At 35.4% G+C, this 21,035-nt stretch overlaps 1 long non-coding RNA gene across 2 annotated transcripts; it reads left to right on the top strand.

Annotated features, from left to right (window-relative positions):
- LOC110259430 lies at positions 3,631–16,631 on the top strand. Of its 2 annotated transcripts, none has more exons than XR_002341837.1 (3): positions 3,631–3,777; positions 4,303–4,397; positions 13,934–16,631. It is a non-coding gene; the product is annotated as an uncharacterized LOC110259430 (long non-coding RNA). The 2 variants fall into 2 exon arrangements; XR_002341836.1 differs by lacking the exon at positions 13,934–16,631 and adding an exon at positions 4,702–5,103.

Below are 21,035 nucleotides of genomic sequence, written 5' to 3'. Positions count from 1 at the left end.
AATGTATACTTTAGTTTTACAGATTAAAATATTCATTTTGATGATTTTTAAAATATCTGCTAATACCTTTTGCACCTATTTGATTCCTTTGTAAATTTACATTTATCGTCTACAGGAAAATAAACTTTTCCCAGATTTCTCAATGCTTCTAGGAAAGCTCTAGTCTCTTAACACTCTTGATATATCATGAGAATTAAATCTGTAGCCTGTCTTCTAGTTAATTTTTCAGATCCTTTAAGGTCAAATGGTTAGAGCTCTGATTAGATCTCTGGGTTTAAGTCCCAAGGTGAGAGAAAGAATAGAGTTTCATCACTGCAGGATGAAAAAAGAATGAATCCTGAGGAACTGAATATACTTTAGTTATTAAAGCTCAAGAGGGCTAAAATGGCTATCATCAAAAGTCTACAATCAATGCTGGAGAGGGTGCAGAGAAAAGGGAACCTGCTACACCATTGGTGGGAATGTACATTGCTACAACCACTATGGAAAACAGTACGGTGGTTCCTCAAAAAACTAAATATTGAACGACCATATGATGCAGCAACACCACTCCTGAGCATATACATGGAGAAAACCATAATTCAAAAGGATTCATGCACCCCAAAGTTGATAGCAGTGGTATTTACAATAGCCAAGACATGGAAGCAAACTAAATGTCCACTGACAGAGGTATGGATAAAGAAGATGTGACATATATATAATGGAATATTACTCAGTCATAAAAAGGATAAAATAATGCCATCTGCAGCAACATGAATAGACCCAGAGATCATCATATTAAGTGAAGTAAGCCAGACAAAGACAAATATCATATGAGATCACTAATATGCAGAATCTAAAAAAAATGATACAAAAGAACTTACAAAATAGAAACATACTCAAAGATTTTTAAATCAAGTTTATGGTTACCAAAGGGGAAATGTGGAGCAGGAGGGATAAAATAGGATGTTGGGATTGACATATACATGCTATTACATATGAAGTAGATAAGTAACAAGGACCTACTGTATAGAATAGGATCTTCTACTCAATGCTGTGAAATAACCTATATGAGAAAAGAATGTGAAAAGAAACATATATAAACATTATATATAAACACACATTATATATATATACACATAATTTACTTTGCTGTATACCTGAAAATAACACAACTTTCTGAGTCAACTCTACTCCAATAAAATTTATGTCAAAAGAAAGAAAGAGGGAAAAAGAAAGAAAAGGAAAGAAGGAGGAAGGAAGAACTGGGTCACAGAGAATAAAAAGGGCTGAGAAACAGGTCAGGATCATGTAATTTCTCAAGTATCAGTGTATGAGGCTACTATGGCTGCATCAAAAAATACCACAGACTGGATGACAATAGAAATATATTTTTCCTCATGGTTCTGGAGGCTAAATTCTATGGTCAGGATGTTGGTTTCTCCTGAAGCCTCTCTCCTTGGCATGCAGATAGCCCCCTTTCCACTGTGTCCTCACAAGCCCTCTTCTCTGTGCTCACACATTCCTAGTATTTTTCTTATAAGGACACCAGTCGTATTGTATTAGGGTACAACCCTGATGACCTCATTTGATATTAATTACTTCTTTAAAGGCCCTATCTCCATTCTAAAACACGGTGACATTCTACAGTACTGGGGGTTAGGGCTTTGGCATGAAAATTGGGGAGACTACAATTCAGCTAGCAACCAGGCTTAAGGAGATGGATTTCATTCTAAATGTCACGGGAAGCTATGGTAAGGTTTCATATGGGTCACTAGGGTGAGTGACTTCTTATATGTAATCTGTTCATCCTCCACTCTGAGTTGTAATTTGAGGGTGAGTTTTACCTCAAGTCCACTTTTCTGATGTGTGAGGTCTGGGCAAGGGGCAGGGAGAATTCAGCAGGGAACATGCAAGCTTTTGTTGGAGGAACCAAAGTTTTAGCGTTTCTTTTGAGCCTGTATTAAGTAGAATCTACTATAGTTCTCTTCAGCAAGTCTGAAGTCTATTTTAGTCCCATGGTGTGGCAATCCTACAATTCAGCTTAGAAGCCCGAAACTCTAATTGTTTAATCTCCCTCATCAGATGGTCTCTCCCTAGAAAATAATGCCACTTCCATATTCAGCAGAGGGGAAAGTAAGGAGGATTTGTGTGGGGTGGAGGGTGAAGGACAAGTGACCAAGTGACCTTGGACTCTCATTGTACTTCTTCACCCCTTCTTCTAGCACTCAGCCGCCTTAGAGAGCTTTGTAGCTTCTGTGCTCCCTAATTATTGTTTAGAATAATTGTCTAGACAGAGTTATGATCTACTTCCTTCACTTCTCTTTCAGTCCGGAGTCAAGATGGATGGGGGCTGCCTCCTGGCACTTTTTCTGGCTTCAACTGAAATTGCATTGTGATGGTTTCTTTCATGACTTCCTGACTTTCTGTGGATGCAATCTTTGTCCCTCCCTGTGCCATGTTCTACATGTGTGCATGTTAGTGAACAGTCCCAGGATCTTCTAACCACACTTTCTATCCCCTGCATATTTCCTGAAGACATTGTGAATCAGTGTACAACGTGCCAGATTTTTCACCTGATTTCTTTTGGACCACCACTTTTCAAGTTTTATGGCAAAATGCTGTAAATCCATCTTTTTCGATTACTTCTGGTGAATAAAATGGTTCCCTTATTTATTTATCGTTATTAGTAGTAATTACTGTTATTGTTTTGTTTGGAGGCAAAAATCAGTAATCTGGGTAAAATCTGCTGTGAAATTTAAGAATATTTTACTCTTATATTTTGCATATTCTTGTGGTTGCTTCACTTTCCATTTTGTACTTAGTGATTCAGTTACATGGCAGCCCCTTCCTCTCTTTAACTCTAGACTGACTTCACTCATTATTTTTTAATTAAACAATGTTTCTTCCACTAGATTTGTGTTTTTAATCAAGAAAACAAAGCAGAGCAATTAGTTGCTAGAAATTACAAACAAACTAAACCACACAGTTCTCAGCATACACTGATTCTGTCCTGATCTTACATTCTAAATGAAGAAGGGAACTCATAAAAGACTCTGCTGTGAACAGAGCAGGCAGAGATAACACAGGCTCAGACACACTAAAGCTAATTACCTACAGTAAGTGATTTGAAGCAGGGCCAATAAGAGATTGGGGAGTAAGCATATTAAAGTCACTATAATAGAAGACATGAAATGAGACAAAAGAAATGAGGGATGGAAATGTAACGCATGGAAGGAAATTCATATGGGAGATTAAGAAAATTACATTGCTATTGTGTTTCATTCTAGTTAAAGTGAATGACCTTCATTGGCAATGATTTTGAATCCAGTGTTTGTAAGAGAAACAGACTTGTCAGTGGTTGATGGCATACAGGCTAACTCCTTTTTGTTCTCCCAGCCCTGATTTCTTTCCTTATCCCTTTCCCTCCTGGTGTAGATAATTAGATACATGGCAGAAAATTATAGGCATGTGACAACTAAAAGAACACAGATGCTGTGGGCTATGCTTATCGAGCTGAAGGCAGGATTTTTCCAACGTCACTCTCTTAATCAGTTACAAAAGTGCTGGGTTTATACATTAATAATTCTTCAGTTGATGGAAGGACTTTGCTGTCAGAACACATTCTTTCAGCTCTCACTGAACTGCTGGACCGGTCCTCAGTTGGCTGGATGTCTCTATTTTGGTAGAAAGTTATTTTTTTCAATAACTATCCTATACTAATAAATGTGAATAATATGCTTTATTATTCCTGTGGCAAGGCTGCAGTGGCCCACATGGGTGGTTGGCGAAATGAATGTAAGTCATGCAGCATTTTGGATCTGTTTATTTTCCCCTGGATATGAAGATTTTGCTAGAATCCACAAAATTTTAATGATATGTACTTGACTAATAAGGGGCAGGGAGGAAGTGATACATACTACAAACCTTGTTTTTATTGCAAAAGATAAGGAACAAGAGGAAAAGACAACTTAGACTAATTAAATAAGGTGGCATTTTATAGAGATTAAGTACTTGTTGCATAATTTTTTGATATGTCATGCCTTAATCTGATTCAGTCACTTTAGCAAAATTATACATCTTAAAGATATATGTGTACGGTCATATTTCATATTTTAAGGACTCTCAGAGGAGCACAGAAATATTTTCTGATCTCAGATTACAATAGCAAAACTACCATCAGAAAGGGTTCACTTTACAAAACAAAATCTACTCTTGCTGATTAACCAGGAAAGGATTTATTAGAGTACTGAATGACATAAAAATGATTAGGCTGGCTGATCAAACAGACTTCAGGATAAGCATGCAGAAACTCTTTCTTAGGTCATACTGCAGACCTGGTCAGGAAGGCTGCTGCTCCTGAGACAAGGAAGGTGCTGCCTGGTGGGGAAGTAACCGAAGTCAGATGCTTGCTCCAGGTTAGTGCTTAGTCCACATGATCCATGCCAGGAAAATAGCACTTTGTGCTCTGCTTCTCTTCCCTTTTAGTTCATGCCTGAACTCTAGCTTCCTAGCAATGCTTCTGACTGGTGAACCTAAATCACATTCAGAACTGCAGATCTAAGAGAGCCTAGAAAATGCAATGGTTAAACTGCTAGTCTGGGGAGTACAGGGGACACACTAAGGAAGTTAGAGTATCTGTTGAATGTGTTAACTGATTACCTGTAATTTTATACTATGGGTGTTGCATAAATATTTCTTGAATTTCTTGGCATTCTACAGGTTTCAAAATGCCTTTGGAGTCATTGATGCATTTGATCATCACCCCAAAATTACAGTGGCTAAGATCAGGTGTTCAAGTCTCAGCTTTTCTCATACTCTGTAGAAATACTTCTAAGGTATGTGTATACCTTTAATTCATACACTTCACTGACTATATAGTATTACATGATATAAATGTACCCCAAGTTATTTAAGTCCCCCGTTAAGGGGCAGTTAATGAGTTTCCTATTTTCCTCCACTCTAAACAATGCTACAACAAATACCCTATCTTTGCATGCTATTACTTTTTTTTTTTTTTTGCCCTATCAAAGGGTACATGGCTTATCAGCTCTTAATACCATTTCACCTTCTTCCATAGCAATATAGCCCTTAACTATCAAGTGAGCATATTTATTTCTTGTAGCTAAAAGTGGCTATGTGACTTATAAGCACAATTTCTAGAAAACAAACTTTTAAACACTTTTGGTCATGGCCATAGCATGTAGAGGTTCCCTAGGCCAGGGATCAAATGCACAGAACAACAGTGACCATAGCCACTGCAGTGAATGCTGGATCCATAACCCCCTGCACAATCAGGGAACTCCAAAAAATCCTTAAATGGAAGCAATTAATGGCATCCTTAAATGCCTTTCTTTCATACACTAACTGAAGTGTAAATGTGATGGCTGGAATTCAAGCATTGTTTGAGAGTCTTGAGATGGAAACAGTGGGCCAAAGACAGCAGCCTCGGACCAGACCCTGATGACCATGTAGGGTCCTAACCAGACTATGTATTTCTAGGCTTATTGTATGTGAGATGGAAACTTCTATTTTGTTCCTCCACTGATATGTTAGATTTTCTCTTATGCAGCCAAATATAAATATTTTCATATTAATACTCAAATTGTGTTCCAAAAAAGCTGTAAATGTGATGTTTCCATCAACAATGAGTAAAAACATACTTCCCCCACATTTCTGCCTTTTCATTTTTGCTAATTAAATAGGTAAAAAGGTCTATGATGATTTAGTTTATTCGAGTATGTTTCCCTGTACATTTGGCCATTTGGATCTGCTTTCCTATGAATTACCATACCCTATTGAATTGTTTATTTTTCTTTCTTAAAATGTGTGAGAATTTTTCATAGGTTATTCATAACTTTGTATCTCTTAGCTATCACATTGCTTTTGTTAAATTTTTAAAATATGTTAAACAATAACAGTAATTCCAGTATATATCCAAAGTTCTTTTTTATCAGAATTTTCTTTAGTATTTCATAACTAAGTGTAGCATTATTTTAACATAATTACTTTTATTACATTAAAATAAGATATTTCTGTGGGTATTTTATTTAGAGGTTTTAAAAAATAATGAATGACAGGTAATATGAAATATAATTTTAAAAATAAGAGCAAGATCAAAAGTTCTCAGTCATGCAATGTTTCTAAAGTTTATGTCCACATACCCATCAGAAGGATATAGAGAACTATTATTTTTATGTATTATTATTTTATTATTATTATTACATATTTAGATATGGATAATTATTATTATCTTGGTTATGGTGGAATAACTAAGATTAAAAACAGAATCTAAGAAATAGAAGGTGCCGATAAGAAAGAGTGCATTGCCAGGCTCCATTCTAACTCTAATGGCAAAGCAACTTCCCTTCCTGTGGCAACACTTGGCTAAGCATCTTGGTGAAAAGAAGTACACATTCTGGAACACTATGCTTATAGCAGTTGTGCCTCATGGAGTTATTTCATAATTTTTAAGAATATGAGAATCAAATGTGTTTTAAAATAATAATCTTGATAATTCCTATGGTTTTATTCTTGTGTTCTTTAGAATAAAATAAACGTTATACTGTATATGATTTTCCTCTAAACGCTGAACTCTGACCCAGACTCAGTTCTAGAGGACTAACACTAACACACAGATGCTTACACCTCGTTTGTAGATTTACGTCCAGTCTGATGCAGACACTTTGTGAGATACTGCTGTACCTACAACAGTCATAAAATTGTTTTTTTTTAAATTTCGTATTTCATGATGACACAACCATTTAACTTTGGATCCTAGGAAAGCAATTAATATCTCAGTATTTCTATTTTTCAATCTATAATCCCTATCTTAAGTGTTGAGAAGAATAGATACATTACTATAAGAGTAGACACTTCATTCAGTTTCTGGCACATAATAGATTCACATTAAATGTAAGCTTTGTTGATTCCTAATGTGATGCTATTGGGAAGATGATCTGAATTCATGTAAAGATATTTATGCCATATCCCCTACACTAAAGCAGCAGTTCTCAACCCAGGACAATTTCTGCCACCACCACTGCTCCCGCTCTCCCACTGCAAGGGCATTTGGCAGTATCTACAGGCATTTGAATTGTCACAACTAGGAGGAGTAATACAACTGGCAACAGGGTAAGGCCAGGAATGCTGCTAATTATCACATAATGCATAGGACAGCCCCCAACAGCAGGGAGGAATCTAGCTCAAAATGTCAATGGTGCCCTGCTCTAAAGAAATTTGCCATCTAAAATATCTAAACACCTGCCTGACTAGATCCACAGCAAAACTGAAAGCATGACCCAGTAATCTTGTTACATCCTAGTGTTCTTTCCTTGACAGTGGTTTGAGGGTGATGGATTATGTACTTCTGGCCAAGCCATTGGGAGTCTTTCTACCAGCAGTGGGGAAACTGCACAGCCTAGACCCTAAGCAAGACCAGCACTGGCTGCAGAACATGACAACCCAGTCTTGTCTGGAGTGGTGATCTGTTTAACATAGTTGCAAGATAGTCTCATCTCTCCACCATATGACTTTCTACCGTCACCCAAGCTGTGACATTACCTGTACTGTGTAGGGCAAAATTACTAACAGAGCATACATTAGCCACAAAAAATGTAGCAGTCCCGTAATAAATATGCCATAGAAGAAAATGACTGACTATTGATATCCTAGTGCAGGAACTAGGTGGATAGGGTACCTATTCACTTGATTTGTGTGACAAGGGATGTAATATTTATGATTTATTTAAGGCAGAAATTTCCACATCTTTTTTAATAAAGCAGGCTGTACAATGAAGAAAAATGAATTTTTATGAGAGCAGTTTGGGAGCACCTTGGCATTTCTTTTATTTTTCTATCAGATTTTTTGCAAGTTTCTTTTTGATCCTTTCATACATCAATAGTTGACTTCCGAAATGCAGATTTTTGCACACTAAAATCACAAAAAATTCTATAAAGTAATTATAACCAATGAATACAAGCATAAGTTAAATATCCTCAAAATATGCATATTAAATGGTTATTTTTAAATGTGAATATCTATAAATCTGCATATATCAAAGAAAGTATAAGCTTTTGTATAGAAATAGTAATTCATCTGCATGTTCTAGTTCATGTATTGATGTAATACAGCCCTACATAAATCCACTTGAATATTATCAAAAAATTGTGCAATCATAAAATTAAAATATTATTGTGAAAACCTCAACATCTGTTTTTTTGTTTTTTGTTTTTTGTTTTTTTTTAGGATCACACCTGCAGCATATGGAAGTTCCCAGGCTAGGCTTCCAATCACAGCTACAACTGCTGACCTACACCACAGCCATAGCAATGCCAGTTTTGAGCCCTATCTGCAACCTACACTGCAGCTCACAACAACACCAGATCCTTAACCCAATGAGTGAGGTCAAGGATGAAACCCACTCCTCATGGATACTAGTCAGGTTCGTTTCTGCTGAGCCACAAGGGAACTCCCTGTTTTTTTATTAATGCTAAAATAATATGGATTTGATAAAATTACAATGTTTTAATTATAATTCATATTTTCTTCTCAAGTTATAAAAAATTTAAAAATTAAAATTAGGCAAAATAACGTAGTTGGTGGCAATGTGGCAAACCTCTTCAAATTTCTTTTAACCAATGCTCATAAGAAATATAATAATAAAGTGCATAAAGAAGCCAGTGAGACATGTTTTCTAAAGATGGACTCAGTCTAACTTTGGAATATACCAGTCACTCAAACTAGTATTAACCTATTAGCTCAGGGCTTAAAAGAAGTTGGGCTTTATAGGAATAACACCATAAAAAATGAGGGAATTTACCTGACCATTTTGAGCACAATCAATACTCTCTTATATTTTAAAAACAAACAATTATTAATAACTCCCAAAGGTTTTTCAAAATTATGGTTGAATATGTAATCCTAGAGAAATAAGTGTGTTCATTTCTTCGGCATTTTCTTTCTTTCCTTTTTTTCTTTTTATGGCCATGCTTCCAACATATGGAAGTTCTTGGGCCAGGGGTTCAATCAGGTGTAGGTGCAACTGCCAGCTTATACCACAGCCACTGAAATACTGGATCTGAGCCACATCTGTGACCTACACCACATCTTGTGGCCACAACAGATCCCTAACCCACTGAGAGAGGCCAGGGATTGAATCTCTATCCTCACAGAGAATGTTGGGTCCTTAACCCACTGAGCCACAATGGGAACGCTTCCTGGCATTTTCTTATACAGGCAAAAATCATTAATAAGATATTTTGCTTTCATCAACTGCTAAGTTAAACTGTCCTGCCTTTAGTGTCAGCTGCAGACCTAGAGATTTTATTAATCACTCGGTGGAGACATTATGATAGATTCCAGAAATTCAGAAATGGAAATAGCTATGCAAACTAGGGCCATCTAATCCAATTCTAGATCCCCTTGCTGTACAGTGGGAAAATAAAATTAAAAAAAATACTATTTCTGTTTTATCCAGATCACTTTTCTTTTCTAGTCTATAAATAAAATGTCAATAAATAGGCTTTTAAAGAGTAGGTCATGGAGTTCCTGTTGGTGCAGTCGAAAAGAATGTGACTAGGAATCATGGCCTTGCTCAGTGAGTTGAGATCTGGCATTTCCATGAGCTATGGTGTAGTTTGCAGGTGTGGCTCGGATCCTGTGTTGCTATGGCTGTGGTGTAAGCCAGCAGCGATAGCTCTGAAAAGACCCCTAGCCTGGGAACCTCCACATGCCACAGGTGCGTCCCCTAAAAAGAAAAAAAAAAAAGAGTAGGTCATTATTTCGTTACTATAATAATACAAAAATATTTACCTATTTTTATCTTCTATTATCTTTTCTGTCAAATAAATAAGAGAAGTATGGGAAGCAAAACAAAATGATCATGAAAGATCCAGGTAAGTGAAAAACAAAGTGAAGAAACAATTTAAGAGAAATATGTGATGTTTAACATGTGGAGTGTACAATATCTGTTTATACTATGTATGGGGTTATATCATTCTTTTGAATATCCAGTATTAATATTCTTCTTTTTTCTTTTTATGGCTGCACCTGTGGCATATGGAAATTCCCAGATTAAGGGTAGAAATGGAGCTGCAGCTGGGGCCTACACTACAGCCACAACCACACTGGATCCGAACCACAGCTGCAACATACACTTCAGCTTGTGGCAATGTTGCATCCTTAACCCACGGAATGTGGCCAGAGATCAAACCCATATCCTCAGAGAGACAACCTCAGGTCCTTAACCCACTGAGCCACAGTGGGAACACCCAATATTAGTATTCTTAAAGTGTTTAGTCCACAATCACAACTCAAGCATGGCTCATCAGTTCACATCCTAAAATCCCTGAGCCTGATACTGAGTCCAACTTTTCCTGTTTATTGTCTGATGGGCTTATATATATATATATATATATATATATATATAACATTTATCTTTTTCTAGACAGATAGAATTATTCATTGGTTGAACTTTCGTTGAGAGTACCCAATAGCTTTCAATTGCGATTGAAAACACTCACATTTTCACCAGCATTACAGAAGAATAAAAGACAGATGGTAGAGATTTTTATGATATGTGTTTATGATTTTCCTAAATGGTGCGATGGTGGGATTATCTTCTAGGAATAAAAATCAATAGTTATGTAAATTAAATAAACTCATATATGAGAGTTTAAAAGTCAGGGAAGCTAAAAGTCAGTGTAGTATATCCCATGACATCTCTCTATTGTATCATATAGCAAAACGGTTTAATTCTTTTCACTGGCCTTTAATGAAAATAATTTTTTTCTTGTAAGAGTTTCATCAATATACATATTAATATATATATATTTATTAAATACATTTGTGAAATACATGTTTTAAAATAGTCTCTGGTAGAAACTAAAACTAAGATATTTTCCTTACAAATGATAACAGGAGTAAATACAATATGACTATGGCCTGATGTCCTGCTATGGTACAGTGGGTTAAGGATCTGATTGCATTGGCTTGGGTCTCTGCAGAGGTACAGGTTCAATTCTAGGCCTAGCACAAGGGGTTAGGGATTCAGTGTTGCCACAGCTGTGGTGGAGATCACGGGGGCAGCTCAGATTTGTTCCGTGGCTGGGGAACTTCCATATGCCACACATGCATACAGTCAAAAAAAAAAAAAAAAAAAAAAGGGTACGGCCTATATTGAAAGCAAAAGGGGGAAAACCAACAAAAAATATTACAAGCATCAACTATTAAGAGAAATGGAAGCCAAATTAAGTATAACAACTCAAGATAATAAAAGTAGCCTATTTTTTTTTCTATTAAAAGGTAATAGTCTCACATTGGAATGGAAAGGACTTGTGATGGTTAATGAATATTGCCTTCAGCTCTCTAAGTTCCAAGATGAATAGCTCCAATATGTGTGTTTGTTTCCTGAGAACAGGTATTCCAGTGAAAAGAAAGTCAGCTGTAGATAAATATAAGTATAAAAAAATTAAGACCCTATCACTAGACTTACCCTCAATATCCTTGTTGCAGAGAATTACTTAAATAATTTTGGATTTTAAAGAAAAGTTATCAGGTTAATTGCCTTAATACTTCATTTTCATTTAGTATGAAGACCTAACCACTATTTCCTCACATGAATTACATACTTCATTTTGTTAATTCATATTAGGTACTATTTATGGGACTATATATTACCTTCTAGACATGGTAGTGGGCCTGCATATATTACAATAATCAATCCTCACAACGAAAATAAAAAAAAATTTAGAACTACTTCCTAAATGGGGAAACTGAGGTTCAGAATAAAAATACAACTAGCTCAGCTTCATTTGGGTTAGTAAGTAGCAGAAGAGGATTATAAAAAAAGTCTATATGACTTTAAATTAGTGTTCTTCAAACTGATCTACATATAAAGAATTTGTTGAGCACCTATTCTGTGCCTATTAATTTTTACTGAAAATGTGAGTATGGTTCAGCACAAAAAGGAAGGTTATTTGTCTATAGCAAAACCTTCTCCCTCTTATCTATTATACTGCTGGATATAGATTCTTCTTTTATGACATATAATACTGTAATATCTGCCTAAGTGATGGCTTTATAAAGGGGGGTATTCATTAAGTTATGTAATTTGAATTATTGCTCAGTAAATATTTACACTTCCCCCTATCCCCATGTGAGTGGAGTGCACATTTCCATCTCACCGACATTGAGTCTGGCCAAGGAATTTGCATTGACCATGGGTTATTTGCAATTCAGATGTGAACAGAAGCTTGAATGTGCTCTGTACTTGCACTTGGTCGCTTGTACTCCAGCCTTTCCATGAAAAGACTGGTCTCAGGTACCTACTGGTCTAAAACTAAGAGAACCATGGATCTCATAATTCTCCCCTATTAAGATGTAAATGAAATTGACTGCTTTTTTAATTGAACTACCTTTGCATATCTATAATAACTACATGAACATGATAAACTATCCATTTTATAAATTGTTGTATTTTATTTTCTAATATTTGGTTGGGCATCATTACATCTATGTTCATTAGGGATATTATTCTGCAGTTTTATTTTCTTGTAATTCTTTGTGTATGATTTTGGTGTCAGGGTCATTTGGCCTTTCAAAACAAGATGGGAAATTCTTTTCCTTTTGTATTTTTTTATATGAGTTTTCTAAGAATTTATAATACTTATTCCTTCAGTGTTTGACAGAATTTGCCAGTAAAGGGAGCTCCCTTCATGGCTCAATGGTTAACGAACCTTACTAGGATCCATGAGGATGCGGGTTTGATCCCTGGCCTTGCTCAGTGAGTTAAAGGATCCAACGTTGCTGTGAGTGGTGGTGTAGGTTGCAGACACAGCTCAGATCCTGCATTGCTGTGATTCAACACCTAGCCTGAGAACTCTGGGAACTTCCATATGTCATGGGTGCAGCCCTTAAAAAAAAAAAAAAAAAAAAAAAAGAAAAGGGAAAAAAATTTCTCAGTGAAGTCTTCAAGACCTGGAACTGTCACTGTGCAATGGTTTTTATATATAAATTTGAGAAGTTTAAATAAGAGTTATAGGTCTATAGGTCTATAAGGTGATATATTCCTCAGTGAACTGTAGTAATTTCTGTCTTTCAAGATACTTGTTAATTAAGTAGTAGAATTTATGGGAATAAAGTTATTCTTAATATTCTTTTCATTTTTTTCCTGTTTCTAGTCTGGTATCTTAAACCTTTGATTCAAGGCCTTGAATCAATTTTCTATTCCTTCTTTGTTATAAATTCCTCTGTAAGCACTACTTATCTACATCCGACAAATTTCATTATTTTGTGGGTTTATTTTCTCTTTAGGTCAAATATTTAATAATTCTTTTCCTGTTTTAACCTTTTACCCATGAGTTATTTAGATGATGCGAATACATTTTTAATTTCCAAATTATCTGGGAATATTTCAGATAACCTGTTATCGAATTCTAGTTTGAGTCCATTGGCAGAAATTGTAATGTGTATAATTTGTTATTTTAAATTTGTTGAGATTTAGCTTTTTTGCTAAGAATATAGTGTATCTTGATAAATATGCTATTTTTACTTTTTTTGGCTGCACCTCTGGTAAACGGAAGTTTCTGGTCCAGGGATCAAATCTGAGTAACAGCTGCGGCAATGTAGGATTTTTAACTCACTGTGCCATAGCAGAAACTGCCTCATTTGTACTTTAAAAGGATGTGTATTTTGTTATGGGTATGTCTACTGAATACAGTCAATGTATCTGAAAACCTAAACTCTTCCTTTTATTTATTCATTAAAATCATTTATTTATTTCAGATTAACTTATTTTAATATTTATATCAGTTAAATTTCTTTAGCTAATTGAACTAAAATTTACTATAGGAGATGTGATGACTTAAAACTATAATATCAATAGCCATTTCTTGTCTCTCATTAATCTGTAGGCTGCCTGGTCTCAGCTGAGTGTGTCTTCTCCTCTTTGTAGTGTTACCCTGGACCACAGCCAACCACAAGCTCTATGGAGGGGAAGATTTCCATGAGGCCTGCTCTCAAGGCTGGCAGGTGATGCTGACTTGGCATTCAGCTTTCGGTTTGAGTTGTCAACCAAATGTGGTTTGGTTCTCCTCCAGAGAGACTCCACCTGGGAGTTCTCACTGCATGTCTGCTGAATTCCAAGAAGAAGGCTTCCTAAAATGAATGGCGAAAGCTTCTGAACTCTTCAAGTCCATTTTCAGAAGTTACACAGTGCCATTTCTGCTACTCTGTGTTGATGAAAATAATCCACAGGAAAAAACTCAGTTTCTAGGAGAGGGAAAATAGCCTCGATTCTCAATGAGACAAATGGGTAAGACTTTGCAGCTATCTTATATGCCCTACTTTCTCATATGTCTTCTTGACAAAAACAAAATATGTCAGTGGTAACTCAAGAGACCATTTCCTTTCTTTTAATCACAAAGTTCAACAAGTTATACATAGTTAACATTACCACATTTTGACAATGCTAACTATACATTTTTTATATTTTATACATCAAGAAACATGATCAACAGTATTCTACATTTAAAACTCCTAGCATATTATTTTTCTTTATATGAGGATGCAGCTTCAATAGTGGTTTAGATTAAATATTAAAACGAGGGAATTTTATGGCATACTTAGCATTACTTATGCTCTTTTCAAACTATGAAAGTTTAGGATTTTACTTTTTCTATGCTCAATGTTGTTATGCTTGAATGTGAGTGGCATGACTCTGCTACAATAAAACCTTTGACAGATGAAAAAAGAATGACCAGACCGATCATGTATGTTAGAAGAGGTTGGGCTATAATGCCTTAATACTCATATCTGTGGCTTAATACAATGAAAGGTGTTTTTCTCACATACTACATGAATAATGTAGGCTGGTGGGAGTATTGTTTTCTGCAGTAACTCAGGGACCCAAGATGATAGAATGCTCACTTCTCATTGTGTCATTATCTGTACATATGACCTTCTAGTAACAGAGCACAAAATTAGATGGTTGGTACTGGCTCATTTTTGCTTTCAGATGGTCCTAACTATCTATTGCACATGCTTTTCATCTTAATTAATAATTATAGCTCCACACAAACGAAAAGGGAATTTGATAGTTGGGGAGACAGATGGAATACCAAGTGTACATCTTTCTTTCTACATAGGCTGGCATTGCTTCTATCCAGTGTGATTTAAGAAGACATCAGAAATTCTCATGTTTAGAAAAACTGTCCTGCAAGTTAATTATGCTCAAATGTCCATTATTTGAGATTTATTCCAGCATATTAAGATAGTATTTCTCATTAACATAATTATGAACTTATACATTTAATGCTGAATACTTGGAATCATTATTAGTATTAACAGCTTGGTGAGAAAAAAGTTATTAAGATTTTTTTTAATAGATGAACTTAGTAAATTATAACTTGGTAGCATGAAATCTATACTCAATTCAGAAAGTCAGGCTTGAGTAGCATGTTTTATTGAGGGATTCTGTGCAACTCAGGCAAAGATAATGGAACTAGGCTTCTTGGAGTAATAGAGATATCACAGGAAAGGGCTTGCTGAAAAAGTTGTGGCGGGGAAGCAAAACCAACCTTACTTTAGTGACTTACTCTAAAAATACCAACTAAAAAATTGTAAGGATCTTTGGTGCTGTTCTTCAAATGTTTTACATTCTATGTCTCCAGAGCTGATGGTTACTTTTCACCTTCTATTTATTGTTGGATAAAGGCTTGCAAACTATTCAGGGCAGCTTTGTGGGCATGTGACTGTGCAGTCTCATAGGTCCCTGTTTAGAACAGTCCATGATGGATTTAATTTTCTGCTGTTGCCATCTTTAAAGACATCTTTAAAGTGTTATAAGAGATATCACATTTTAATTTTGTATTGAGCACCATAACTTACAGAGCTAGTCCTGTTACTAGTTGTGGGTAATCACTTGTAAGTGCAAGTGATGTGTGTCACTCCTGGAATAGTGCATTTATAGTCAGGGTAAAATCCTTCTCCAACAGCACATGATCCAGGTTTCTCTGTTAGCTTGGGCCCACGAGTGAGTTTCATTGTGAGCAGAGGTGCCAGCTGAAAACAATGGCCATGTCAAATGAATGAATAATAAACTTGCAGTAGACTGCAAAAATACTGACACGACTCAGCATTTCATGTGTGTCTGCCCCTTATGAATGAGCTTTTCTAGATCCTCCCATCAAGTGTGAAGTCTGTTTTTCCATTCCTTGAATCTCAGCCTTCTTGTGACTTGCTTTGGGCAATAAATTGTGGTGGTGGTGATGTCATTCCTGATCTGAACCTGGCCCTTAAGAGGCCGTCCATGTTTTCTCTGTCACTTTTAGAGATCTTATAGCTGTCATGTGAACAAGCAGGGGCTAACTTGGTGATGGATGAGCAGAGACCTTGAGGAGCAGAGCTGAACCATCCCAACTAAGACCACAGGGATGTGTGAGCATACAGCCATAAGCATCAAGGTTACCAGCAGACAGCCCCCAGCTGACCACAGATGCAGGAATGATCTCCTCTGAGAAGAGTTATCTCTACAGAAGAAGTGCTCAGGAGACATATTAGTTTTGAGCTATTGACTTTTTTGTTTTGTTTTTGTTATTTTACTTGGCAATAAGAGCTGATACAAAGATTTGGAACATAATTGTTATCACAACATACTGACTGAAACACATTTTTTTAGTATGTACTCTGTGCTACAGATACTGTTCTAAGCTCTTTATGTATGATCACATTTGAGTCTTGTGACAATTACACTGTTCTATTATCATTTTCATTTTACTGATAGGAGTTTTAACTGAGTAGCAGAAAACAATTTCACCCAGGTTTTCAATCCATAGTACAGTGGAATACAAGACATTCAATTTCACATTGCAACTGTTTTTGTAATCACTACCTTGTTTTCCTCAAGGTCACAAGAATTGCTAATAGGAGATCTATTTGTGTACCAGCACAGATTGCTGGTAACAACATGAAGTTTTCTTATTTATTAATGTTACTGGTTGCTGACCATACCCTGGAACCACTGTTCTTGGCTTTTGACTTTAGACTGGTTTAAATGAGTATTAAAGTTCAGAATATTTCTCTTGAAGTTTATTGCTATTGATACTTTTTTAAGTTAAATGTAATTTTTTATTTCTAAGAAACATTATATTTACTTCCTCTATTTTCTGCTTATAAGTGAACCACAGAATTCTTAATGAAATGAGAAATTCTGTGACAAAGTCTTAAAGCAGAACTACTGAAGCTCTGGTTATTCTCTTTTCAGAGATGCCTAAAAATTGTGGTTATAGTGATTAGAGGTTATAGAGAGAAGACTTAGTAGTAGGGTTTTTAATATTGAATCTTAGCATATTTTCAGGCTGTAGTTTTACAAAAATAGTAGTTTATGTCAATCTAGATTGCTTTAGTAATTGAAAAAGAAAACTCAACTTAATTTGTTTCCTCAATGGCTGTGTAAAAGCAGGCATTCCATAATGATGTTAACCACAGGAGGTCATGGTGAAAGACAGCCCACTGGTGTTTTGATTACCACAATGAGTTCATACAGGCATAGTTGATAAATGGTCATTATTATATATTCACTCACAACTCCATTGAACTCCATTAGAAAAGTTTATAGCACAGTTGAATCATTACAAATAACATAAACAGCCAGAAAACCCTGAGGAAAACATAGTTAAATGGTGGATTAAATAGTTTATTTAAATGGAAGAAATGTTTAGTATTAATTAGAGAAATGAATATTTTTTAACTGTTGGACCCTGGGCTTTTTGCCACATGCGTGTGGATTATGGCTATCTATGCAACAAAATCAATATGAGACTAGATTTCATGTACTGTTCATTTGAAAGACTAAGGAAAACAAATGCACCGTCTTCACCAAATTCATAAAATTTTAGTTGGCACCATAGCTGCCCTCTATGGAAATTATTGATTCCAATGATATGACAGCTGTTACCTTCTTCTAAGTAAGAAAACCAGCTGTTACTTTCACTAGAATCAAATTATCTGTCAAACAATGATGTTGAACACAAAGTTAATATGTGTCTCCAGTCCCATCTGAGAAGCATCTGACATAAAAGGAATTTACCTCAACACAATAAAGGCGATATATGAAAAGCTGACAGATCACATTGCACTGACTGGTAAAAAACTGAAAGTTTTTCCTTAGAGCAGAAACAAGGCAAGGATAGTCATTTTCACCACTTCTACCCAACACAGTACTAAATCCTACTCAGAGCAATTAGTAAAGAAAAAGAAGTAAAAGGCAGCTAAATCAAAAGGGAAGAAGAAAAATTATCTATCTGAAAATTGCATGATTTTTTAGAGAAGACTCTAAGAATTTGACAAAACTGACTCAGTAAAGTCACAGGATAAAAAAATTCAACATACAAGAATCAGTTCCATTTCTACATACTAACAATAAACTACCAAAAAAAAGGAAATTAAAAAGACAGTGCCATTTACAACAGCATCAAAAATAACTAATACTTACGAATAATCTTATCTAAGGAAGTGAAACATTTGTACACTCAGAACTATAAAACATTAATGACTAAATTGCTTTTTTTCTTTAGATTTTCAAGAAAATTTAAAGAGATTTAAGCTATATTTATTTGACATTCTTTATTGTTTTTCCTTTTTACAGCTGCACCTGAGGCATATGGAAGTTCCCAGGCTAGAGGTTGAATCAGAGCTGCAGCTGTGGGTCTATGCCACAGCCATGGAAAAGATGGATCCAGGTCACATCTATGACCGCATCTTGCAGCAACACGGGATCTGGATCCTTAACCCACTGATTGAGGACAGGGATTAAACCCACATCCTCACAGACACGTCAGGTTCTTAAGACACTATTGTCCGGTTCTTAACGTACTGAGCCACAACTGCATACATTCTAAAGTAGGTTAGTATTAAGAACACTTTTAGAATAACAAAATCAGGTGCCCACTTTACACCATTTATAGCAAATTCATCTGCCTCTCATTTTGTCTATGTGCCACATGCTAGATTTTGTGCTTGGTACTTTAACAATTGTCCTTTATTCTCACAATCAGACTTTAGATTAAATATTTTCTTCCCTTATTATGTAATTCTAAATGTGTACTTGTAAACAAATCCTCTTATTGAGTATTATTCTTTTTCACTACAGTTATTTGGAAACTACTTCTATTAATGACAATTAAATCCAAAGATCAAAACTAGTAATGTTGATAGATAATACCTAATTATTTTCTGAGATGTTTCCATAGTATGTCAAAATATTAATGAAATGAAAAAAGTCATGATGTAAATAATAACATAATAGGAGTTACAATTTTGTTGTTCCTTATTTCACCAGTCATATCGGAGACAGTACTTGACTTCTACTTCCAGAGTATTTCTTCCCTTCTTCCTTATTAACAAAATCAGAATCTGCGTTTAATCCCTGCCTTGCTCAGTGGGTTAAGGATCAGGTATTGCTGTGAGCTGTGGTGTAGGTCACAAACACGGCTCAGATCCCACGTTGCTGTAGCTGTGGTATAGGCCAGCAGCTGTAGCTCTGATTCAGCCTAGCCTGGGATTCCAGCCTAGCCTGGGAACTTCCATATGTCACAGGTGTGGCCCTAAAAAGCAAAAACAAAACAACACACAAAAAAACACAAAAAACCACCAAAACCCAAAAACCAAACAAACAAGAAAAACAACTTAGGGGTAAATGTGCTTTAATGAAAACTGATCATGGAAATCCCAGACTTCATATACATGATTAATTTAGGATGTTATACAATACCATTCAATTAGATGTAAAGGAATGTCAGCTTTGAGGCTTCTTGAGAAGGTTTCTTTTATTATTCGCATGATTAAACTGGAATAGACAGCATATTTTCCCCCACTGGACATTTATTATATTTTTCTGTGATGTAGAAAGTGCAGCACCAATCATGTAATAATAAGGTAGTTGGAAAAGAGATAAGACTGCCATCTGCTAGGATGGCAGAGAGAAAAAAAAACAGAATGTCTAAGGTTTCAGGTAATTTTTTTGGAACTTTTCAAATAATCACTTATAAAGGTATATTGGAATATCTCAGTCTTTCTTAATATTTAACATGAATTTTTAAATTAAACTTACTTTGAATTAAGCTTTCTGTTACTTGCAGCTAAGGTACATCCTATTTGTTACAGTAGGCAACATATGAAGTGCACAGAGACTCTAGTCAAAGAAGAAATTTGTTTCATGTACAATTTGTTCTATGTGTTTTCTTTTTAGGATTCTGAGACCAGGAGTACTTAATTTGCTACTAATTCACTTATTCTACCGTTTAGCTCTCAAATTCAAAGTACAATCAATGCAGACTACAAAATATCTCAACTAGATTTAGATTCTGATTACCAGGAAGATATATGTGTTATTTCCAACTGTATCCTGAAACATCAGGTCATTTCTTTCTGAGTTTTCTCTGGCTTCCATCTACAGTTTGATATCTTTATCAATGAAGGTTATAACGTGTGAACAAAAAATACAGAATATTTTGAGGTTTACTAGACATAGAAAAAACTTTTCAGATTTATCTGATCAAGTCATTTCTTTAAAGAATATAGAAGGAAATCAATTACAGATATGGTGGTAAGACAAAAACATGGAACAATTCAAAGGAGATGAAATTGATTTGCAAATAATTTAGGCAGTAGGATAAACAAACAGATGCAGAAACTTACTGACCTTTAACAACCTATCCCTTTCTTTAACCTCTCCTTCCATACCCAGTGAAATATCTTGTCCCAGTCTCTCCCTAAGAGTTTGCTTGAGAAAGGCATTTCTTCCTATTTTCTCAATGAAGCCAAAGTTTCACTCAACTGAGATATTTCTCTTATTTGTAGTGCCTTCTTCCTGGAGCATTCATTCTGCAAATCTCAATTTGACCTATTCCAATTTCTTTTTCACTTCTCAATTTAAACCACTTCATCCTTGAAGCTTTTCCTGACCCACTATAATCTTTTCTAGGACATTCCTATCTAGGATGCACCTACTACATTCTCTATTATGGCAGTAATTCTATTTTACTGAATTTGACTGT

Source organism: Sus scrofa, chromosome 2 (assembly GCF_000003025.6).
Source record: "Sus scrofa isolate TJ Tabasco breed Duroc chromosome 2, Sscrofa11.1, whole genome shotgun sequence".
In the NCBI taxonomy this organism is placed as follows: domain Eukaryota; kingdom Metazoa; phylum Chordata; class Mammalia; order Artiodactyla; family Suidae; genus Sus; species Sus scrofa.
Note: the sequence above shows the minus strand (reverse complement) of the source record. Positions and strands in the feature narration are given on the sequence as shown.